Raw genomic sequence first — 25,073 nt, forward strand, 5'->3', positions numbered from 1 at the left:
CTACACCACCAGGGTTTCCTAATTCCTATATAGATCCTACTTAGGAAACCCTGGTGGCGTAGTGGTTAAGTGCTACGGCTGTGAACCAAAAGGTCAGCAGTTTGAGTCCGCCAGGCGCTCCTTGGAAACTCTATGGGACAGTTCTACTCTGCCCTGTAGGGTCGCTATGAGTCGGAATCAACTCAGCGGCACTGGGTTTGGTTTTTGGTAATGAACATGCTGAATTGCTTTTATATTGTTTCTTGGGACTTTTTGCTAACATATTTTTTTATTGTGCTAATACTATTTTAGGATTTTTACTTCTTCATCATAAGTTAGATAAGCCTGTAATTTTCTTTTCTATGTTTCTGTCCATTTATGATACCATGGTTATAGCATCATAAAAGGAATTGGGGAAACTTTCCACTTTTTCTTGTCACTTTTTTTTTTCTTTAACTAACATGAGGGAATTACCTCTTCTTTATAAAGTTTGTGAAACATCTGTCAGTAGGACTTCATGGAAGTTTTTTTTTTTTTTTTTTTTGGTGTGTGTCTATGAAGGTTTTGATTATTGAATCAGTTTGTTGACTGGTCATATCTCAACTCTGGGTCCTTCATTTTTTTCTTGTATTTTCTTTACATTTTCATAGCAAATTCTCCCTTTTTTTAGTAACAATATATTTTGTTGTTTGACCAAGCTATTTTTCAGAGTAAGCTAGTTATTATACAATATAAAAACAATAGCCTTCTATTCAAAGTGAATGACTCTAGATTTATTTAACAAGTCTTTTTTTTAATAAACAAATATCAAGTTTAAATGCATTTTATACCCATTTTCACACCATTTTATCGTTTTCTACTAAGGTGACAATTCACAGTTTCCATAGTTTTTTCACTGTAATGAAGACTGATAAAATTGCAATTTGAATTCACAGAAATTATTTAAATTGGCCAACTCTGAAGAGGACACCAGAATCCATTTTGAACACATGCACTCATGTAAATGTTAGTTCACCATCGCGTTTTTCCATGTGTTTCTGCACCCATAAAATGGGCATAAAATGGACAGAAGGCAGGAAAAGGAAGTGTCAAAGATTTTTTTCGAAGGACTGGCTTTTTTTAGCACTAATAAGATGAATGACGTTCCATTGTACCTCTTTTTATCATCAGAGGAATGAGAGCAACCTCGTCTGATGCTGATAACATCAAAATGAAGGATTTAAATGAAAGGTTCAAATTAAAAGAAAAAAGAAGACATCTTTATAGATATTCTTCTGATTTTTCTTGTGCTCTCATTTATTTGCCTCTGTGTGTCTTTTTTTTTTTTTTTAACTGGATGTGTAATAAAAAGAATCCAATGGAAAGCTGACATGTTTAAACTAGAAACAACATTTTTTTTAAAGTATTAAACCCTAATTTCTTCAGTTATGGAAGGAAAAGATAATACATTTTCAATTTAATGTCTTAGATTTTGTTTCTTTTCTGAACGTCCATTCATAACTTTCATATTTTTGTAACTTCCGTTAAAAAAAATCAAACTGCTTTATATTTCACCTTGTGGAAAAAAGATTTACTGCACTGAAATAATTTCATTATATCAGTTGAAAAGATGCTATTGCTTTTCCACTTAAACTATCTGAATTAAATTGTATTCCAATTCAGAGCAAATTTAAAGACAGCTCCCCTGCTAAACACTGAGGATAATATGTACCAGATTTTCTGAAAGAAAGTCATGTATTTTACTTTGTGAAATATGGCAGAAGTAACAGCTAGCTTTTTTTTTTTTTTTTACAATGTATGTAGAACTCTGGTGGTGCGGTGGTTACCAGCTCAGCTGCTAACCAAAAGGTCCAGCGTTTGAACCCATGACCCACTCCTTGGAAACCCTATCGAGCAGTTCTACTCTGTCCTGTAGGGTTGCTATGAGTTGGAATCAACTTGACAGTAATGGGTTTGGTTTTTTTGGTTTGCAATATATATATTGAAAATATCAAGAGCATGGATTAGCCTTGAAGTGTTTGTAGACCATAAATGTGGGAAATTTAAATGGACATCTATAAGATTATGATTAGATTCTAGGTCTCAAATGTCTAAATAAAAGGAAAAAACAGACATCAATCTGTCTAGCTCTTCTAACACATAAATGGCCTTGGCTAGATTTTTATGGAAAAAAAAAAAAAGGGCGGGGGACAATTATGTTTCCATTGTCAAACTAATATTCTATAAGTATAATGTATAAACTTTAAATTAGCAGATATCTTACTAGGGATGACAAAAAAGAAACCCCAGAAAACACAAAATGGCAAAAACAAAGCATGATATGATGGTTTTCAGTCCGTGTCGGTTATATTTCTCTCTTGCAAAATGACAGGCAAAATCATACTTGTTTTTTTGTTTGCATCCACACATATTACATTGGAAAGGGTTTTCATATCTACAGCATCCTATATGAGTAGTGTAAGGAATTAAAAAAAAAAAAAAACTGCCATTGAGTTGATTCCAACTCACAGTGACCCCATAGGACAAAGTGGAACTGCCACATAGGGTTCCCAAGGCTGTAATCCTTACAGAAGCAGACTGCCACATTTTCCCCCTGTGGAGCAACTGGTGGGTTCAAACTGCCGATCTTTCAGTTAGTAGTTGAGCCTTTAACCACTGTGCACCAGGGCTCTTTAACGTAAAGAGTTTTGTCTGCAAAATACATGTCACAATTCTGGCTGCGATGCAGAAGCTGAGCAGAAGCTGAGGATCCTGGACCATGAGGGCTGGGGCTGGAGTGCTGGCTGGCTGTTTCCTATGCTGGGAGTACCCGTGTGGGCACTTGGTTCACTGCTCAGACCTGCCACTTTGTGTAATGGCCAAGGCTCAGGGCTTGTGGGAGAGGAGCTCTGAGGAGTACTTGTGACTGCTGAACCATGAATGGCTTTTCATCGGGGCAGGGAACTCTATCAGGGGATGTGGTGTTTTGGTTTTCAGGTGGCAAATTGGACAGCTGTCCTGCTAGAGCAAGAGCCGATTTAAAGGATTGTCAACCATGAGTTCTTGGGGGTCTCTTGGTAGGCACCGGTGGGAGTGGTTTGCATCATACTTTCATAGAAATCAGTCTGAATATTTGGAATTTCGTGGGTGAAATCCTTAAGGTGGTGGTTTTTGAACTACCATGGAAGGTGTTCTTGAGTTGATTAGTGCTCTTCTACTGTACCCCACGTTACTTGATTTCTTCTGTTAACTGCCCCCCCGTCCCCAACACACACATTTTCTTAATGCTCGAGAAAGACCTAGCACCTTTAGTTGGTACCATTTTATGCTGGCATTTTCGATGATGGGACAGGTTACTCCAATCACTGCAGCAGAAGGAACATAACTCATATTTGCATGTTTTTTCTCCAGGATGGGAGCACATATGGGCATCCAGATGAAGCTCATAAACAGGTGCAAATGGACATAAGCGACATCTATGAGGTTTCTCACCTGTGTCGATTCTAATATGTGTAATAAGCTGGGCTGTCATTTTTGCCAGCATAGTTGCAATATTGACATTCGAGCTCCCTGTCAGAGGTCCTTTCGAACCCGTGTGCTAACATTCCTGAGTTTTCACTCAGGGAAACTTCAACCGTCCATTTTAATCGCCGTCTGTTTCAGTTCCCTGAAGAGCCCCCGCTTCTCTGTTCCCACTAACTGATCCGGAATTCATGTTCACATGATGGATCTGCTGAGCCAGGTATTCCTGAAAATCTTTCCTGAAGGCCAAAGACTCTGGTTTCCTTTCATCCATCTTAGCTGCTTTTCGAAGTTGACAATTTGTTATACCTAGGAGAAACAGTTACCCATTCATTATAACCAGAAAGGATGCAACCGGAGAGACACATCAGGCAAGGACTGGGAGAGGTCCTGGCATGACGCTTCCATCATCCACACTGTTTCCCCTGCGTGAATAGTCTCACCATGTCCAGAAGCCCCAAAGAAAGGCAAATTCTACATTTTTGAATCTAAGTGTTTTCTCTTGTGAAAACATACACACCAAAACATCTGCTGTAAAAACGGTCTGGCGGAGGTGTCTGACCTCTTCTAACTTCACAAGGAGAAAGGAGAATTAAGATCAACAGCGCAAGGCTGATTCCTGTGAGGTGGAGGTGGGACATCTTTTCTCTCTCCATGTCCTTTACCAGTTCCAACACCAGCCATCCCTCCACAGCATTACTTTTCTGTTGAGTTCAATAATTCATTGTAATGGCCACACAGAGCACACAGACTGTACTCAACAGCTATGGAGTTCATTAGGGAAGTAACAGGTTATGATTCAGGTTCAGGAACACTCAGGATACAGCTCCTCTATCAGGACAGCCTCTTCTCAGCTGAGCCCACTGGCATGCCTTTCTCTGGCCCTCAGCCTCTGCCCTGCTCTGGCAAGTATTACAGAGCTCTTTTAGCTCTGCTGATAAGTGTCCTGAGGTACCCCACACTGCCAGTAAGCCTTGGGTCAAAGTGCTAACCTGTAGCTTCGTGGGTCAGCAAACCTAGCTCTACCAAGTGCCCAGAGGTACCCTACTCGGCCAGCCAGCCTCCTGCCCAAACACATTCAGCTTTCTTGCTCTGTGGGCGGGGAAGCCCACCACGCTGTCTCCTGCCTCTGTTGCTGCAATTTCTCAGCTCAGGGATCCTGGGTCCAAAGGACACTCTCCACTCCTTGCTCTTCTTTCTTGGTGGTGGTGAGATCCTCCTTCCTGCCTCTGGGATGGCTCATTTTAAGCCTAGCGGGATGGCAAAACAGACCAATCTCCATGTCGGGCCACAAGCCCTTATTTGTATAGTTCCACTCAGTCTTTTGGTGGGAGTTACAAAACCATGGTGAGAAAGGCCATATAAAAGTGATTGATCCCACTGCATCCACCAACACAAGAACTTCCACCTTTAAAACTCAATGCCATTGATTACATTTTTTATGTTGTGCCACTATTAATCATTATCTGCATCCAAAACACACCACCACCATTAAAATACATTCAACACCTTCCAAACAATAACACGCCCTTTCCTCCTCCCCCTCTATCCCTGGTAATCATTAATAATCTTTGATTTTTATATTAGCTTATTTCATACAAGTGAAATCATACAGTATTTGCCCTTTTATGACTGACTTATTTTGCTCAGCATAATGTTTTCAAGGTTCATCCATGTGGTGGTGTGCATCAGAACTTCATTTCTCTTCATGGCTGCCTCATATCCTGTTGTACGTATACACCTAGTCCCCAGCTTACGACAGGGTTCTGTTCTGACAATGCCGTAGTAAATTTGTTCCGATGTAAGTTGAATATCTCATTTTTTTTTTTCATTCTTGTTGTCTTTTAATATCAGTATCTATAAATCCAATCTTTATCCGTCTTTGGGGGTTGGTACAGGAATGATAATATCAGCAAGTTATGTGCTGCAACGTTGTATGTAGTACATATTACAACGATAAGATTTTAAAAAAACCCAGTGGTCGTATGTGCAGTTTATCATAACTCAAATACATTGTAAGTCAAGGACTACCTGTGTACTACATTTTGCTTATCCATTCATCTGTCGATGGACATTTTGGTTGTTTCACCTTTTGGCTATTGTAAAAAGTGCTGCAATGAGCATTGGTATGCAGATTTTTGTTTGAGTTCCTGTCTTCAAGTTTTCTCGGTATGTACCTAGGATTGGGATTGCTGGGTCATATGGTAGTTCTATGTTCAACTTTTTGAGGAACTGCCAACCTGTTTTGCACTGTAGCTGCACCATTTTACATTCCTACTAGCAATGAATGAGGGTTCCAATTTCTCCATGTCCTCGCTAACACTGTTTTTGTTCTTTCTTGTTTTTTTTTTTTTTAAATCATTGCCATTCTAATGACATTGTGGTGATGATCTGATTATGGTTTTGATTTGCGTCTCTCTAATGGCTGTTTGGCTGTAGGATCCGCTATGAGCCAGACCCATTTAATGGCACTTAACAGCTACAGTGGCTAATGATATTGAGCATCTTTTTATGTGCTTGTGTGAATGTTTTTTGATTATCTTCACTTGAGTATTTTCTTTGGTGAACCTCTGTTCAAGTCCTTTGCTCATTTTTTTTTTATTGGATTGTTTGTGTTTTTGTTGTTAAGTTGTAGAAGTTTTATATATGTTTTGGCTATTAGGCCCTTATCTCACATATGGTTTCTGAAAATGTTCTCCGAATCTGTAGGCTCCTTTTTTACTTTGCTGATAAAGTCCTTTGATATACAAAATTTTTTGTTCACTGTGAGGTTCTATTTATTTTGTCTTGGCTTCTTGGGCTTTTGTTATCATATCTGATAATCTGTTGCTAAATACTAGATTCCACAGCCTCACCTTTACATTTTCTTCTATGAATTTTATGATTTTAGTTTTCACATTTAGGTCCTTGATCCATTTTGAATTGGTTTTTGTGTATGATGAGAAACATGGTTTCTGGTTCATTGTTCTGCATGTGGAAATCCAGTTTTCTCAGCATCATTTAATGAAGAAACTCTTCTTCCCCATTGAATGAATGGACTTAGCACCCTTGTTGAAAACCAGTTGACAGCAGATGTATGGATTTATCTTTGGACTTTCAGTTCTGTTCCATTGGTGTATATGTCTATTGCTATACAAGTACCAGGCTGTTTTAATTACTGTAGCTGTGTAGTATGTTTTGAAATCAGGAAGTGTGAGTCCTCCTACTTTATTTTTCATCTTCAAGATTGTTTTAACTATTTGGAGTCCCTTACCCTTCCATAAAAATTTGAGGATTGGACTTTCTATTTCTGCAAAGAAAGTTATTAAATAATTTTTTACGGGTATTGCAGCTTATATAAGAATAATTTCATGTGTGTGTGCGCGGGTGGAAGGGGTTGCAACCATAAGATAAAATGGTAGAAGGGGGTTGACCTGGTCAGAGGTTAAATGAGTCTTTTATTTTCATAAGTATTGCTCCATTATCCTCCAGAGTGGTTGCACCATTTTGTATTTCCACTCGCAAAAGATGTGTTCTTTCATCATTCATTAAATGAGCATCAACTGCATAGTACGTATTCTTCTAACCGGCAGTGAACAAAATAGGCAAAAGTAAATAAAACGGACAAAAAATCTCTGCCCTCATGTAGCATGTTTTCAGGCGAGGAGAGACAGCTCAAAAATATACATTGTTTTGTGTTACTAGTACCAGTCGAGGTCAAGTTGCTCTGACTCGCAGTGACCCCATGTGGTCAGAGTAGAATTGTGCTGCCCAGGGTTTTCAATGGCTGACTTTTTGGCAGTAGATCTCCAGGGCTTTTCTTCCAAGGTGTCTGTGAGTGGACTCAAACCTCCAACCTTTTGGTTAGCAGCTGAGCGTATTAACCGTTTTTACCACCCACATACTCCCAAAAAGCAGCCAAAAAAAGAAAAATCAAGGATAAGTTGGACTTCATCTATTAATTTTCTTTTAATTAAAAAAAAGTGAAAAGGCAACTCTCCCAGAAAGAAAGAATTTGCAAATTATATGTCTTCTAAGGGAATTGAATGTGTTCAGGAGAAGCCGTTAACAAAGGATGGAAGACAGTGAATAAATGGTGTATTACATTGATTTTTTTTATGTTGAACCCTCTTTGCATTGCTAACATAAATACCTTTTGTTCATGATGTATAATACTTCTTTTGTTACTGGTTTTGGCTTGGTAGTATTTTGATAAGGATTATTTCATCTATTTTCATAAGAAGTAGTTGTTTGCAGTTTACTTGTGATATCTTTGTGTGGTTTTGGTATCAGGATAATGTTGGCTTTATATAATGAGCTGGAAAATGTTCTTTCCTCTTCTATTTTTTTGGAAAAATTAGTGAAAATTTATTGTTAATTATTCTTTAACTGGTAATAATTAACCAGTACAGCCATGTGGACTGAGGCTTTTATTTGTGGGAAGTTTCTTATTTTTAATTTAATCTTTTTACCTCTTGTATGTCTATTCAGATTATCTGTTTCTCGACAAGAAACAGTCTAGCTAAAGATTTGTTAATTTTGCTGACTTTTTCTGAGAACCAACTTTGGTTTTTGTTGATTTTCTTTATTTTCTAAATTTTATTTCTTTAACTTCCGTAATTTCTTGATTTTTTTCTTTCTTTCTGCTTGCTTTTGCCTTAGTTTGCTTTTTTCCTAGCTTCTTGTTGTAGAAGGTCATGTGATTGATTTGAGATCTTTCCACTTTATTTAGGCATTTAGAGCTTTTAATTTCCATTCCTCCCATAGGTTCTTTTTTGTCATAGGTTTTGATGTGTTGTACTTTCACTTTCATTCATCTTAAACTATTTTTTCCTCGTGATTTGTTCTTTGAACCATTGGTTATTAAGTGGTTTCTTGTTTAATTTTCATTTATTTGTGAAGTTTCTAAATATTCTCTGTTATTGGTTTCTTCCATTGTGGTTAGAGAACATATATGTATGATTCAGTTCTTTTAAATTTACTAGGGCTTGTGTTATGGCCTAGAGTATGGTCTGTCCTGGAGAACATTCCATGTATATTTGAGAAGAATATGTATTCTGCTCTTCATGTAGAATGTTCTAAGATGTGTTAGGTCTAGTTGGTTTATATTTTTGCTCAAGTTTTTTATTGTTGGTCTTCTAGCTTTTGGTTCCATCAGTTATTAAAAATGAGGTATTGAAGTCATCCACTATTATTGTTGAACTTTTTTTTTTTCACCTTGAATTCTGTCAGATTTTGCTTCATGTATTTTGGGGCTCTGTTGTTAGGTGCATATATGTTTATAACTGTTATGCCTTCTCAATGGATAGACCCTTTTATCTGTATAAAATGTCCTTTATCTGTAGTAACAATTGTTATCTTACACATCTATTTTATCTGATATTTATATAGCTACTCCAGTTCTCTTTTGGGAACTGCTGCCTTGGAATGTCTTATTCCATTCTTTTACTTTTAATGTGTTGGTACCTTTGAGTATAAAGCATGTTCCTTGTAGACAGCATATAGTTGTATCATGTTTTTTTAATCCACTCTGCCAAAATCTGCCTTTTATTTTGAGTGATTAATTTGTTTATATTTAATGTAATTACTGATAAGACAGTACTTATATCTATCATTTTATTTTCTTTTATGTGTGTATTAATGTCTTATTGTGTTTTTCTGTTCCTTTTTTATCACTCTCTTTGTATTAAACAGGTATTTCTTAGTGTACCATTTTAATTATTTTTGCTTCTGCCGTATGAGTCTATTCTAATTCACAGTGGTTATGTCACTGCAAACAGTGAGTTAGCAAAAACCAATCCATTGCTCCTAAGGGAAATAGAGGGTTAGGTTCCTGTGAGTGTGGACACATTTTCATCAACTGGTTAATATATTACATTGCTTTGTGTGTGTTTCTGTTTAAAGGCACCTTATTTAATGTATATTTGATTTCTTAACATTGAACTGATGGCCAATAGCACTATAAAGCATGTCTGAATGAAGCTTATCTCCCACACATATTTTTTCCACAAGGTGCATTACAGCCCTCTTGTGCTTAGAAACACTAGACAGCACTTTGGCCCTGTGCTCAGAGACCGTTTTAAACAGTAAAGTCAACAAAACAAAAGCACAAAATGCAAAAACTGTGGCACTCAGTAGACCACTTAAAGGATACTTGTTTATATATCAGAGCTGCAACAAAGTCTGAGCGCTGCCTTGTTTGATTTTGCCTGTAAGTGTGTGCATCAGGTGACTCAAAATTTTCACCCCTCTCTGCATGTCAAGAATGTTCAGGAAAGTCCTGTCAGTATTGATATTGAAGTTACAGGTAAATTTTAGCAAGTAGATGAATTTGCAGATATGGAATCTGCAAATAATAAGGCTCAACTGTATATGAAAGTTACAATGCTTTATTTTCTAAGTATACAGAAAATTAAGCAGATTGTAAGAAGAGTCCCTATATCTCCTTGCCCTTCTCCCTCACAGTTTTCTCTGTTATTGACATGTGTCTAGTTCTAGTCCTGCTGTAACAGAAATTCTACAAGTGGATGGCTTTAACAAAGAGAAATTTATTCTCTCACAGTCTAGTAGGCTACAAGTCCAAATTCAGGGCGTCAGCTCCAGGGGAAGGCTTTTTCCCTGTTGGTTCTGGAGGAACGTCCTTGTCATCAATCTTCCCCTGGACTAGGAGCTTCTCCGCGTAGGAACCCCAGGTTCAAAGGACGTGCTCTGTTCCCAGCACTGATTTCTTGGTGGTATGAGGTCCCCATGTCTCTTTGCTAGCTTCTCTTTTATATCTCAAAAGAGATTGGCTTAAGACCCTATCTAATCTTGTAGATCTCAACAAGATAACTGCCACTGATCCATCTCATTAACATCATAGTGATAGAATTAACAGCACGTAGGGAAATAACATCAGATGACAAAATAGTAGATGATCATACAATACTGGTAATCATGACATTACCAAGTTGACAGATATTTTGGGGGGACACAATTCAATCCATGACAACGTGTTACATCTCACATTAATGTGGTGTATTTGTTAAAATTGATGAAACCGTATTGACACATAAAGTCCATAGTTTACGTTAGTGTTTACTCTCTGTCTTGTACAGTTTTCTGGGTTTTGCCAAATGCATGAGGTTATGTATCCACCACTGGAGTATCATACAGAATAGTTCATTGGCCTAAAAATCCTGTGTTTCACCTGTTCATCCCACCCTCCCCCTCCACTTCCAGTCCTCTGGGCAGCCACTGATCTTTTTATCATCTCTATAGTTTTGCTTTTTCCAGAATGCTGTATGCTTAGATTAATATAGTATATAGCCTTTTTCAGACTAGCTTCAGTCATTTAGCAATAGGCATTTAAGGTTCCTATATTTGGGTTGTTCTGTTTGTTATCATGGCTTGATAGTTCACATCATTTTATTATTGCTGAATAATATTCCATTTTATTGACGAACCGCAGTTGGTTATCCATTCATCTTTTGAAGGACATCTTGTTGCTTCCAGTTTAGGGCAAAAATGAATAATGCTGCTTATATACATTCGTGTGCAAGTTTTTCTGTGGATAAAAGTTTTTAATTCACATGGATAAATCCCTAGGAACACAGTTGCTGGATCGTATGGTAAGACTGTTTACTTTTGTGTGAAAGTGTCAAACTGTATTCCAGAGTTATAGTACCTTTTGCTTTCCCACCAGCCATGAATGATAGTTCCTGTGGCTTCACATCCTTGTCAGCATTTGGTATTGTCATTTAAAAAATTTTTTTTAAGCTATTCCAATAAGTATTTATAGGAGGCCTGGTGGCACAATGGTTAAGTGCTTGGCTGCTAACCAAAAGGTCAGTGGTTCCAACCCACCAGCGGCATCACGGGAGAAAAGACCTAGAGATTTGCTCCCATAAAGATTACAGCCTAGGAAACCCTTTGGGGCAGTTCTACCCTGTCATACAGGGTCACTGTTACTCGGAATTGATTCAAGGGTACACAACAACGACAAAACCAAAAAAAAGCCCATTGCTGTCAAATCGATTCTGACTCATAGCTACCTTATAGGACAGAGAATAACTGTCTTGTAGGATTTCCAAGGAGCAGCTGGTGGATTTGAGCTGCTGACCTTTTGGTTAGCAGCCAAACTCTTAACCACTGCACCCCCAGAGCTCCCAACAACAAGTAGGCATTTCATGGTATCTCATTGTTATTGTAATATTCAATTCCCTAATGACATATATCTGCATTTCCTAGGGCTGCTGTAGTGAAATACCACAACGTGGATGGCTTTAAAGAACAGAAATTTATTGTGTCACAGTTCTGGAGTCTAGAAGTCTGAATTCAGGTTGTCAGCAGGGCCATGGCCTATCTGACAGCTCTAGGGGAAGATCATTCCTTATCCCTTACAGTTTCTTGCAGCCCCAGGCATTTCTTGTCATTTTTTGGCTTTTAGATGCATCCTCAACATGGTGCCTTGTTCTCGTGTGTCTGTCCATTTTCTTCTTTTATATAAGCCACCACTCAGTAGGGTTTAGGAGCCACCTTACTCTGGTATGACCTCCGTAATTTAACCAACAACGTCTTCGAAGAAATACGCTATTCCTGTACAAGGTCACAATCACAGGTACAGGGGTTAGGACTTTTAACATATTTTTCTGGGGGACACAATTCAGTGCATAACAAGACATGATTTTGAGCATCTTTGCATAGCCTTGTCATCTGTATTTCTTCTTTTAGTGAGGTGTCTCTTCAGTTCTTTGGCTCATTTTTTAATTGAGTTGTTTGTTTTCTTATTGTTGAGTTTTAAGAGTTCTTTGTATTTTTTGGTAATAAGTCCTGTTTTAGATAAATGTTTTATAAATATTTTTCCCAGTCTGTGGTTTATCTTTTCATTCTCTAAACATTATCTTTTGCAGAGCAGAAGTTTTTAATTTTACTCAGGTCCAACTTACCAATTTTTTAGAATATGCTTTTGGTATTGTATCTTAAAAAAACTCTTTAAAGCTTTAGGTTACCTAGGTTTTCTTCTGCTTTATGGTTTGTGCTCTCATATAGATGTGAGATTCATTTTGCATTATTTTTTTTGTAAAGTGTAAAGCCTCTGTCTAGGTTTTTTTTTTTTTTTTTTTGATGTGATTGTCCAATTGTTCCAGTACCATTTGTTGAACAAGGTCTCCTTTCTCCATAGGGTTGACTTTGCTCCATTTTCAAAGGTCAGTTAACTATATTTGTATGGATCTATTGCTGAGCTCTCTGTCCTGTTCTGCTGATCCATTTGGTTCATTCTTTCACCAGTGCTACACCATCTTGATCACCATAGCTTGATAGTAAGTCTTGAAGTTAGTAGTAGCAGACCTCTGACTTTGTTCTTCAGTATTGTATTAGCAGTTTAGGGTCATCTGACTTTCACATAAACTTTAGAATTAGTTTGTTAATATCTGCAAAATAATGTACTGGGATTTTGATTGGAATTACAGTGAACCTATAGCTTAAATATGGAGGAACTGACATCTTAATATTGAATCTTCTAATCCATGAACAGGAAATATCTCTTGATTTCTTTAGATCTTTCATCAGGGTTTTGTACTTTCCCACATATAACTTGTATGTATTTTGTTACATTCATGCTTAAGTATTTCCTTTTCTTTTTTTTTTGGTGCTAATGTAAATGGTATTATTTTTCATTTCAAAATTCCACTGTTCAGTGCTGGTTTATAGAGAAGAAATGGAATTTTGTATATTACCTTTGTATCCTGCAGCTTTTATATAATCATTTAGTAGGTCCAGGAGTTTTTGTTGTTGTTTCTTTTTCTTTGATTCCTGGGGATTTTCTGTATAAACAGTCATATCACCTACAAAAAATGACAGTTTTATTTCTTCGAAATCTGTACACCTTTTATTTTCTCATCACATTTTCTAGGACTTCTGATATGGTGTTCAGTGGGAGTAGTAGAGGGAATATGCTTACTCGTTCTAGATCTTAGCGGGAAAGCATGTACTTTCTCATCACTAAGTATGATGTGAGGGTTATCTGTGTTTGTTTACCGTGTTCAGAAAGTTCCTCTCTATTCCTAGTTTACTTAGAGATTTTATTATGACCGAGTCTTGCATTTCATCAAATATATTTTTTTTTATCTATTGATATGATCGTAAGATTTTTCTTCCTTAGTCTGTCGATGTTGTAGGTTACATTAGCATATTTTTATGCAAATAATGCGTGTATTTTACGTTTTTTGCAACCACACCCTTTCTCCTCCCCTGCAAGGTATTTCTGTAAGAATTCTGTGCTAATTTTTTTACTGTTGCTATTGGTTTGGTTTATTAGCAGAAAAATGTAGATGTGCGTGTTATTGCATAAAATATGGTGATTGATTTTCAGATGTTGAACCAACTTTGCACACCTTGAATAATTTGTACTTAGTAGTTGTCTTAGTCATCTAGTGCTGCTATAACAGAAGTACCACAAGTGGATGACTTTTTAAAAAATGTATTCTCTCATGGTTTAGGAGGCTAGAAGTCCAAATTCAGGGCGCTGGCTCTAGCGGAAGGCCTTCTGTCTGTCATCGGTCTTCCCCTGGGTCTAGAAGTTTCTCATCACAGGGACCTCAGGTCCAAAGGACACACTCTGTTCCTGGCTGTTCTTTCTTGGTGGTAGGAGGTCTTCTCTTTCTGCTTGCCTCTCTCTCCTTTTATCTCTTGTAAGATAAAAGGTGATGCAGGCCCCACTCCAGGGAAACTCCCCTTATATCGGATCAGGGCTGTGACCTGAGTAAGGATGTTGTATCCCACCCTAATTCTCATTAGCATAATCTAATTTTGCCTCATTAACATAAGAGACAGCTCACTCGCTAGTGGGACCATAACCACAGGCATGTTGTTGTTGCTGTTAGGTGCCCTCGAGTCACTTCTGACTCATAGCAACCCTATGCACAACAGAATGAAACACTGCCCAGTCCTGGGCCATCCTCACAACTGTTGCTATGCTTGAACCCATTGTTGCTGCCACTGTGTCAATCCATCTCATTGAGGGTCTTCCTCTTTTTCACTGACCCTCTACTTTACCAAGCATGATGTTCTCCAGGGAGTGATTCCTCCTGATAACATGTCCAAAGTATGTGAGAAGTAGTCTTACCATCCTTGCATCTAAGGAGCATTCTGTTTGTACGTCTTCCAAGACAGATTTGTTCGTTCTTTTGGCAGTCCATGGCATATTCAATATTCATCACCAACACCACAATTCAAAGGCATCAGTTCTTTGGTATTCATATTCATTATCTACCTTTTGCGTGCATATGAGGCAACTGAAAACAGCATGGCTTGGGGTCAGGTACACCTTAGTCCTCAAGGTGACATCCTTGCTTTTCAACACTTTAAAGAGGTCTTTTGCAGCCAATTTGCCTAATGCAGTGTGTCTTTTGATTTCTTGACTGTTGCTTCCATGGCTGTTGATTGTGGATCCAAGTAAAATAAAATCCTTGATGAACTCAGTCTCCTCTCCGTTTACGATAATGTGGCTTATTGGTCTAGTTGTGAGGATTTTTGTTGTCTTTGCATTGAGGTGTAATCCAGCCTGAAGGCTATCATCTTTGATCTTCATCAGTAAGTACTTCAAGTCCTCTTCACTTTGAGCAAGCAAGGTTGTGTCATCTGCGTAACACAGGTTACTGATGAGTCTTTCTTCAATCCTCACGCCCCATTATTCTTCATATAGTCCAGCTTCTCGGATTATTTGCTCAGCATACAGATTGAATAGGTATGGTGAAAGGATACAGCGCCGACGCACACCTTTCCTGACTTTAAACCAATCAGTATCCCCTTGTTCTGTCTGAACAACTGCCTCTTGAGCCATGTGGAGATTCTTCATGAGCACAATTAAGTGTTCTGGAATTCCCATTCTCCACAATGTTATCCATAATTTGGTATGATCCATACAGTCGAATGCCTTAGCATAGTCAATAAAACACAAGTAAACATCTCTCTGGTATTCTCTGCTTTCAGCCAGGATCCATCTGACATCAGCAATGATATCCCTGGTTCCACATCCTCTTCTAAATATGGCTTGAATTTCTGGCAGCTCCCTATTGATGTACTGTTGCAGCTGCTTTTGAATGGTCTTCAGCAAAATTTTGCTTGCATGTGACATTAATAATACTGTTTAATAATTTCTGCATTCGGTTGAATCACCTTTCTTGGGAATAGGCGTAAATATGGATCTCTTCCAGTTGGTTGGCCAGGTAGCTATCTTCCAAATTTCTTGGCATAGACGAGTGAGCTCTTTCAGTGCTGCATCTGTTTGTTGAAACATCTCAATTGGTATTCTGCAAATTCCCAGAGCCTTGTTCTTTGCCAATGCCCTCAGTGCAGCCTGGACTTCTTCCTTCAGTACCATTGGTTCCTGATCATAAGTTACCCCCTGAAATGGTTGAATGACAACCAAGTCTTTTTGGTATAGTGACTCTGTGTATTCCTTTCATCATCTGTGTTGTTTAATGTTTTCCCTGTAGAACCCTTCAGTATTACAACTTGAGGCTTGAATTTTTTCTTCAGTTCTTTCAACTTGAGAAATGCTGAGTGTGTTCTTCCCTTTTGGTTTTCCATCTCAGATCTTTGCACAAGTCGTTATAATACTTTACTTTGTCTTCTCCAGCCACCCTTTGAAATCTTCTGTTCAGCTCTTTAACTTCGTCATTTTTTCCTTTTGCTTTGGCCACTCGACATTCAAGAGCAAGTTTCAGAGTCTCTTCTGACATCCATTTAGGTCTTTTCTTTCTCTTCTATCTTTTTAATGACCTCTTGCTTTCTTTATGTATGATGTCCTTGCACAACTCCACAACTCATCTGGTCTTCAGTCATTAGTTTTCAATGCATCAAATCTAGAGATGGTCTCTAAATTCAGGTGGGATATACGCAAGGTTGTACTTTGGCTCCCATGGACTTGTTCTAGTTTTCTTCAGTTTCAACTTGAACTTGCATGTGAGTAACTGATGATCTGATCTGTAGCCAGCCTCTGGCCTTGTTCTAACTGATGATATTGAGCTTTTCCATCATCTCCTTCCACAGATGTAGTCGATTTGATTCCTGTGTATTCCATCTGGTGAGGTTCATGTGTATAGTCACCATTTATGTTGGTGAAATAAGGTATCTTCAGTGAAGAAGTCATTGGTCTTGCAAAATTCAATCATGGAATCTCCAGCATTGTTTCTGTCACCAAGGCCATATTTGCCAACTGCTGATTCTTCTTTGTTTCCTGCTTTTGCATTCCAGTCAGCAGTAATTATCAGGGCATCACGGTTGCATGTATGACCAATTTCAGACTGCAGAAGTTGGTAAAAATCTTCAATTTCTTCATCTTTGGCCTTAGTGGTTGGTACGTAAATTTGAATAATCGTATTAACTGGTCTTTCCTGTAGACGTGTGGATATTATCCTATCTCTGACAGCATCGTTCTTCAGGATAGGTCTTGAAATGTTCTTTTTGACGATGAATGCAACGCCATTCCTCAAGTTGTCATTCTCAGCGTAGTAGACCATATGATTGTCCAATTCAAAATGACCTTTTCCAGTGAATTTCAGCTCACTAATACCTTTTTTTTTTTTAATACCTAGGATATTGATCTTTATGCGCTCCATTTCATTTTTGACCATTTCCAATTCTCCTAGATTCATACTTTGTACATTCCAGGTTCAGATTATCAATGGATGTTTGCAGCTATTATTTCTTATTTTGAGTCCTGCCACATCAGTAAATGAAGGTCCTGAAAGCTTAACTCCATCCATGTCGTAAAGGTGGACTCTACTTTGAGGAGGCAGCTCTTCCCCCATCGTCTTTTGAGTGCCTTCCAACCTGAGGGGCTCACCTTCTGGCACTATATCAGACAGTGTTTCTCTGCTCTTCTTAAGTTTTTCACTGGCTAATTATTCTCAGAAGTATACTGCTGGGCCCTTCTTCCTAGTCCGTCTTTGTCTGGAAGGTCAGCTGAAACTTGTCTGCCATGGGTGATCCTGCTGGTATTTGAATACCAGTGTCATAGCTCCCAGCATCACAGCAACACACAAACCCGCACAGTATGACAAACTGACGGAAATGTAGGGCATAGAGGCTGGAATTTACAAGACATCACAAAATGGAGGGTAATCAGATCACAAAATGGAGCACAACCACACAATACTGGGGATCATGGCCTAGCCAAGTTGACACATATTTTTGGGAGACACAATTCAATTCATGACAGTTGCGCTATGGTAATTCCTTTTATATATGCTGGATTTAATTTGTTGATGTTTTGTTGAGGATTTTTACACCTACATTCACGAGCAATTTTCTAAGGTTTTCATTACTTGTAATGTTGTCTTCTGGTTTTGGTGTAGGGGTAGCAAGAATAAGTTACGAAGTGTTCTCTGTTTCTATATTTTGCTTATGTTTTCTGGAAAAGATTGTAGAGAATTGGTATTATTGCGTCCTTATAGAATTCACCAGTGAAACCGTCTCAGCCTGGTAGTTTCTTTTTTGTAAGATTGTTAATTATTGATTTAATTTCTTTGCTAGATGTAAGTTTATTCAGCTTATCTATCCTTGTGTGAGGTTTGGTAATTGTGTCTCTCAAATATTTGTTCCATTTCATGCAAGTTTTCAAATTTGAGGGCATAGGATTTATAATTTTTCTTATCATCAATGGGATATATGTCAGTGGAATCAGTAGTACTGATCCCTCTTTAGTTTCTGATATTTATAATCTATAGAGCCAGCCTTTGGTTTCATTGATTCTCTATTGTTTCAGTTTCATTGGTTAATGCTTAACCAGAAGCCATGTGGCTCCACAGTTAAGCGCTCAGTTGCTAACCAAAAAGTTGGCAGTTCAAACTTACCCAGCAGCTTTGTGGGAGAAAGACCTGGTGATCTGTTTTCATAATGATTACAGCCAAGAAAACCTCTGGAACAGTTCTGGTCTGTCACACGGGGGTCGCTGTGAATCGAAAATCAACTCAATGGCACCTGAGAACAACAATGTTTATGTTTAATGTTTTTTTTATTACTTTTTTTTTTTCTGCTTCTTGGGTTTATATTGCTCTTTTTCTCAGGTTTACTAAGGTAGCTTAGTTTATTGATTTTAGCTCTTCCTTCTACTAATCTATGCATTGAATGCTATACATTTCTTTCTAAGCACTGTTTTTGCTACATCCTATTTTGAAGTCATATTTTAATTTAGTAAAAACTTTTTAATTTCTCTGGAGACATCTTTGACCCATGTGTTATTAATAGTAGTTGCTTAATTTCCAAATATTTGGGGTTTTTTTAGATATCTTTCTGTTACTGATTTTTAGTTAAATTTACTGTGGTCTGCGAGTTTACTTTGTATGATTTATAGCCCTTTAAATTTGTCAGGATGTTTTTTATGGCCCAGAATGTAGTCTGTCATGTTGAATATTCCATATGAGCTTGAGAAGAATGTTTACTCTGTGGCTTTTGGATAGAGAATTCTATAAATGTCAATTATATCCACATGGTGGGTAGGGTTGTTCAGTTCAACTATATGTTAGTAATTTCCTGCCCACTGAATTTGTCAGTTACTGGTGTAGATGTAATAAATTTCCAATTATAACAGTGGATTTGTCTGTCTTTCCTTGCAGTTCTACCAGTTTTTACCTCATGTGTGTGTGCCCGTGTATGTATATGTGTGTGTGTATATATGTGTTTTATATGTATATATGTATTTGCTTATATGTATAACCCATTGTCATTGAGCCGATTCTGACTACAGCAACCAAATAGGACAGAGTAGAACTGCCCCATATGGTATCCAGGGAACACCGGGTAGATTCAAACTGCCGACCTTTTGGTTAGCAGCCATAGCTCTTAACCACTATGCCACCAGGGTTTCCGTATATATATATTTTATGTCTTCTTTTGGAATTGATCCCTTTCTTGTTATGTAATGCCCCTCTTTATTCCTGATCATTTTCTTTATTCAGAAGTCAGCTTTGTCTGAAATTAATATAAGTGTTCCAGTTTTACATGATTAATCTTAGCATGGCATATCTTTCTATGTTTCCTAAATTTAAATCTATTTGTGTCTTTTTTATTTAGAATGGGTTTCTTGTGGATATGTGGTTGAGTCTTTTTTCTTTTTTTAAATCCAGACTGTCAGTCTCTTTTTATTGGTGTATTTAGACCATTCATATTTAAAATTATTATTGATATAGTTGGATTACTATCTACCATATTCATAACTTTTTTATTTGTTGCACTTGAACTTTGTTTTCTTTTTATCATTCCCTCTTTTTTTTGCTGTCTTCAGTTTTTTTTTTTAATAATTTTTACTGTGCTTTAAGGAAAGTGTACAAATCAAGTCAGTCTCTCACATATAAACTTATATACACCTTACTACATACTCCCAGTTACTCTCCCCCCAATGAGACAGCCTGCAGCCTCCGTCCAGTCTCTCTTTTCGTGACCATTATGCCAGCTTCTCACCCCTTCTACCCTCCCATCTCCCCTCCAGACAGGAGATGCCAGCGTAGTCTCAAGTGTCCACCTGAGGCAAGTAGCTCACTCCTCATCAGCATCTCTCTCCAACCTATTGTCCAGTCCAATCCATGTCTAATGAGTTGACTTCAGGAATGGTTCCTGTCCTGGGCCAACAGAAGGTTTCGGGGCCATGACCTCCAGGGTCCTTCTAGTCTCAGTCAGACCGTTAAGTCTGGTCTTTTTATGAGAATTTGGGGTCTGTATCCCACTGTTCTCCTGCTCCCTCAGGGGTTCTCTGTTGTGTTCCCTGTAAGCGCAGACATCAGCTGTGGCCAGACGCCATCTAGTTCTGGTCTCAGCCTGATGTAGTCTCTGGTTGATGTAGTCCTTTCTGTCCTTGGGCTCGAAATTACCTTGTGTCCTTGGTGTTCTTCATTCTCCCTTGATCCAGGTGGGTTGAGACTCATTGATGCATCTTAGATGGCCGCTTGCTAGCATTTAAGACCCCAGACGCCACACTTCAAAGCAGGATGCAGAATATTTTGATAGATTTTATTCTGCCAGTTGACTTAGATGTCCCCTGAAACCATGGTCCCCAAACTCCTGCCCCTGCTTCGCTGACCTTCGAACCATTCAGTTTATTCACGAAACTTCTTTGCTTTTGGTTTAGTCCAGTTGTGCTCACCTCCCCTGTATTGAGTGTTTTCCTTCCCATCACCTAAATTAGTTCTTATCTACTATCTAATTAGTAAATACCCCTCTCACACCATCCCTCCCTCCCTCCTGTTGTAACCACCAAAGAATGTGTTCTTCTCAGTTTAAACTGTTTCTCAAGATCTTATAATACTGGTCTTATACAATATTTGTCCTTTTGCAACTGACTAATTTCATTCAGCATAATGCCTTCCAGGTTCCTCCATGTTATGATATGTTTCACAGATTCGTCACTGTTCTTTATCGATGCGTAGTATTCCATTGTGTGAATATACCATAATTTATTTATCCATTCATCTGTTGATGGACACCTTGGTTGCTTCTACCTTTTTGCTATTGTAAACAGTGCTGCAGTAAACATGGGTATGCATATATCTGTTCGTGTAAAGGCTCTTATTTCTCTAGGATATATTCCAAGGAGTGGGATTGCTGGATTGTATGGTAGTTCTATTTCTAGCTTTTTAAGGAAGCACCAAATCAATTTCCAAAGTGGTTGTACCATTTGACATTCCCACCAGCAGTGTATGTGTTCTAATCTCTCCACAGCCTCTCCAATATTTATTCTTTTGTGTTTTTTGGATTAATGCTAGCCTTGTTGGAGTGAGATGGAATCTCATTGTTGATTTAATTTGCGTTTCTCTAATGGCTAATGATCAAAAGCATTTCCTCATGTATCTGTTAGCTGCCTGAATGTCTACTTTAGTGAAGTGCCTGTTCATATCCTTTGACCATTTTTTAATTGGGTTGTTTGTATTTTTGTGGTTGAATTTTAGCAGAATCATGCAGATTTTAGAAATCAGGTGCTGGTTGGAGATGTGGTAGCTGAAAATTTTTTTGCAGTCTGTAGGTGGTCTTTTTACTCTTTTGGTGAAGTCTTTAGATGAGCATAGGTGTTTGATTTTTAGGAGTTCCCAGTTATCTGGTTTCTCTTCAGCATTTTTAGTAATGTTTTGTATTCTGTTTATGCCTTGTGTTAGGGCTTCTAACGTTCTCCTTATTTTTTCTTCCATGATCTTTATCGTTTTAGACTTTGTTTTTAGGTCTTTGATCTATTTGGAGTTAGTTTTTGTGCATGGTGTGAGGTATGGGTCTTGTTTCATTTTTGTGCAGATGGATATCCAGTTATGCCAGCACCATTTGTTAAAAAGACTATCTTTTCCCCAATTAACTGACACTGGGCCTTTGTCAAACATCAGCTGCTCATATGTGGATGGATTTATATCTGGATTCTCAATTCTGTTCCATTGGTCTATGTGTCTGTGGTACCAGTACCAGGCTGTTTTGACTACTGTGGTTGTATAATAGGTTCTAAAATCGAGTAGAGTGAGGCCTCCCACTTTGTTCTTCTTTTTCAGTAATGCTTTGGTTACCTGGGGCCTCTTTCCCTTCCATATGAAGTTGGTGATTTGTTTTTCCACCTCATTAAAAAATATCATTGGAATTTGGATCAGAATTGCATTGTATCTATAGATTACTTTTGGTAGAATAGACATTTTTACAATGTTAAGTCTTCCTATCCATGAGCAAGGTATGTTTTTCCACTTATGTAGGTCCCTTTTGGTTTCTTGCAGTAGTACCTTGTAGTTTTCTTTGTATAGATCTTTTACATCTTTGGTAAGATTTATTCCTAAGTATTTTATCTTCTTGGGGGCTACTGTGAATGGTATTGATTTGGTGATTTCCTCTTCAATGTTCTTTTGTTGATGTAGAGAAATCTAACTGATTTTTGTATGTTTATCTTGTTTGATGATACTCTGCCGAACTCTTCTATTAGTTTCAGTAGTTTTCTTGAGGATTCCTTAGGGTGTTCTGTGTATAAGATCATGTCACCTGCAAATAGAGATACTTTTACTTCTTCCTTGCCAATCTGGATGCCCTTTATTTCTTTGTCTAGCCTAATTGCTCTAGCTGGGACCTCCAGCACCATGTTGAATAAGAGCAGTGATAAAGGGCATCCTTGTCTGGTTCCCATTCCCAAGGGAAATACGTTGAGGCTCTCTCCATTTAAGATGGTGTTGGCTGTTGGCTTTGTATAAATGCCCTTCATTATGTTGAGGAATGTTCCTTCTATACGGGTTTTGCTGAGAGTTTTTATCATGAATTGGTGTTGGACTTTCTCAAATGCCTTTTCTGCATCAATTGATAAGCTCATGTGATTTTTGTCTTTTGTTTTATTTATATGGTGGATTACATTGTTTTTCTAATATTGAACCAACCTTGCATACCTAGTATAAATCCCACTTGGTCATGGTGAATTATTTTTTTGATATGTTGTTGAATTCTGTTAGCTAGAATTTTGTTGAGGATTTTTGCATCTAACTTCGTGAGGGCTATAGTTCTGTATTTCTTTTTTTGTGGTATCAGGGATATGCTGGCTTCATAGAATCAGTTAGGAAGTATTCCATCCTTTTCTATGCTTTGAAATACCTTTAATAGTAGTGGTGTTGACTCTTCTCTAAAAGTTTGGTAGAGCTCTGCAGTGAAGCTGTCCGAGCCAGGGCTTTTTTTTTGTTGGGAGTTTTTCGATTACCTTTTCAATCTTTTTTTGTTATGGGTCTATTTAGTTGTTCTACTTCTGTTTGTGTTAGTTTAGGTAGGTAGTGTGTTTCTAGGAATTCATCCATTTCTTCTAGGTTTTCAAATTTGTTAGAGTACAATTTTTCGTAATCTTATATGATTCTTTTAATTTCAGTTGGGTCTGTTGTGATATGGGCCATCTCTTTTCTTATTCGGGTTATTTGTTTCCTGTATTTGTTTAGTCAGTCTGGCCAATGGTTTATCAATTTTGTTGATTTTTTCAAAGAGCCAGCTTTTGGCTTTGTTAATTCTTTCAGTAGTTTTTCTGTTCTCTAATTCATTTAATTATGCCCTAATTTTTATTATTTGTTTTATTCTGGTGCCTGATGTTGCTCTCTTTCTATTTATTCAAGTTGTAGGGACAGTTCTCTCATTTTGGCCCTTTGTTCTTTATGTATGTGTGCATTTGTTGATATAAATTGACCTCTGAGTACTGCTTTTGCTATGTCCCAGAGGTTTGATGGGAAGTGTTGTCAGTGTTGTTGCATTCTATGAATTTCTGTTTTCCCTCCTTAATGCCTTCCGTAACCCAGTCTTTTTTGAGCAGGATATTTTTCAGTTTCCAGGTATTTGATTTCTTTTCCCTGATTTTTCTGTTATTGATTTCTCCTTTTATGGCCTTATGGTCTGAGAAGATGCTTTGCAATATTTCGATGTTTTGGATTCTGCAAAGGTTTGTTTTATGACCTGAAATGTGATCTATTCTAGAGAATGTTCCGTGTGCACTAGGAAAAAAAAAAGTATACTTTGCATCCGTTGAGTGGAGTGTTCTGTATAAGTCTGTGAGGTCAAGTTGGTTGATTGTAGCAATTAAATCTTCCGTATCTCTACTGAGCTTCTTACTGGATGTCCTATCCTTCACTGAAAGTGGTGTGTTGAAGTCTCCTACTATAAATGTGGAGGTGTCTATCTCACTTTTCAGTTCTGTTAAAGTTTGTTTTGTGTATCTTGCAGCCCTTTCATTGGGTGCATAAATATTTCGTATGGTTATATCTTAATGGTAAATTGTCCCTTTAATCATTATGTAGTGTCCTTCTTTATCCTTTGTGGTGGATTTAACTTTAAAGTCTATTTTGTCAGAAATTAAGATTGCCACTCCTGCTCTTTTTTGATTGTTGTTTGCTTGATATATTTTTTTCCATCCTTTGAGTTTTAGTTTATTTCTGTCTCTAAGTGAAGTATTATAATGACATGTGCAAAGAGCTGGAGATTGAAATCCAAAAGGGAAGAACATGCTCGGCATTTTTCAAGCTGAAAGAAATTGAAGAAAAAATTCAAGCCTCGAGTTGCAATAGTGAAGGATTCCATGGGGAAAATATTAAACGATGCAGGAAGCATCAAAAGAAGATGGAAGGAATACACAGAGTCATTATACCAAAAAGAATTAGTCAATATTCAACCATTTCAAGAGGTGGTATATGATCAGGAACCGATAGTACTGAAGGAAGAAGTCCAAGCTGCTCTGACGGCATTGGCGAAAAACAAGGCTCCAGGACTTGACGGAATATCAGTTGAGATGTTTCAACAAACAGATGCAGCACTGGAGGTGCTCACTCGTCTATGCCAAGAAATATGGAAGACAGCTTCCTGGCCAACTGACTGGAAGAGATCCATATTTATGCCTATTCCCAAGAAAGGTGATCCAAATGAATGTGGAAATTATAGAACAATATCATTAATATCACATGGAAGCAAAATTTTGCTGAAGATCATTCAAAAATGGCTGCAGCAATATATCGACAGGGAACTGCCAGAAATTCAGGCCAATTTCGGGAGAGGACGTGCTAATGTCAGATGGATCCTGGCTGAAAGCAGAAAATACCAGAAGGATGTTTACCTGTGTTTTATTGACTATGCAAAGGCATTTGACCGTGTGGATCATA

At 37.8% G+C, this 25,073-nt stretch overlaps 1 protein-coding gene and 1 pseudogene across 3 annotated transcripts in view; one reads left to right on the plus strand and one right to left on the minus strand.

Moving 5' to 3' along the window:
• LOC100674703 (zinc finger protein 782-like) overlaps positions 1-25,073 on the plus strand; it is a 53,135-nt gene that overhangs the window by 12,252 nt on the left and 15,810 nt on the right. The gene's annotated exons all lie outside the window — the stretch shown is intronic.
• LOC100674417 (zinc finger protein Pegasus-like) lies at positions 2,609-3,801 on the minus strand (annotated as a pseudogene).

The sequence above is a fragment of the Loxodonta africana genome, chromosome 9 (assembly GCF_030014295.1).
Source record: "Loxodonta africana isolate mLoxAfr1 chromosome 9, mLoxAfr1.hap2, whole genome shotgun sequence".
NCBI classification, from domain to species: domain Eukaryota; kingdom Metazoa; phylum Chordata; class Mammalia; order Proboscidea; family Elephantidae; genus Loxodonta; species Loxodonta africana.